Here is a 616-nt window from a genome sequence, read left to right as displayed (position 1 = left end):
AGTATAGTTTCTATACCAACAATAATCCTTTCATAAAAAAATTTGTTTGTCACAAGTACAAACCCCTAAAATCTATAAACTGAAGTATTTAAACCTCGGGTCGTTCTTCCCAGGAATTGCAATAAAGTGTCTAGTTATTGGTTATGGAGTATGTTTTGGGGTTTTGAGATAAGAGACAAGAAATGTAAATTGCAAGAGAAATAAACTAACAACTAAGAAGGCTCTTGGCAAGGTATGAGAACTAGAAATCCTATCCTAGTTATCCTTATCAATTGTGATGAGAATTGTTCATTGCTCCCACTTAGTTAACCTCTAACCATGGAGGAAAGTCAAGTGGATGAATTAACTTGATTCCACAAGTCCTAGCCAACTCCTAAGGAAAGACTAGCTTTAGTGGTATCCAAGTCAATTAGTAATCTCTAATTATCAATCAACAAAAGAGTTTGATAACTCAAGTATCACTAATTACTCTACCTAGGCCAAGAGGAACAAAATCTAACTCATATCTAGAAGAGGCATTTCAACAAACACATAAAAGGCAATAAAGGTAAACAACATAAATTGCAAGGATTAAAGAGAACTACAACTACAAAAGCAAGAGATCAACAATAGAAAA

This window comes from Arachis stenosperma, chromosome 10 (genome assembly GCF_014773155.1).
Source record: "Arachis stenosperma cultivar V10309 chromosome 10, arast.V10309.gnm1.PFL2, whole genome shotgun sequence".
Classification (NCBI taxonomy): Eukaryota; Viridiplantae; Streptophyta; class Magnoliopsida; order Fabales; family Fabaceae; genus Arachis; species Arachis stenosperma.
This window is presented reverse-complemented; position numbering follows the sequence as displayed.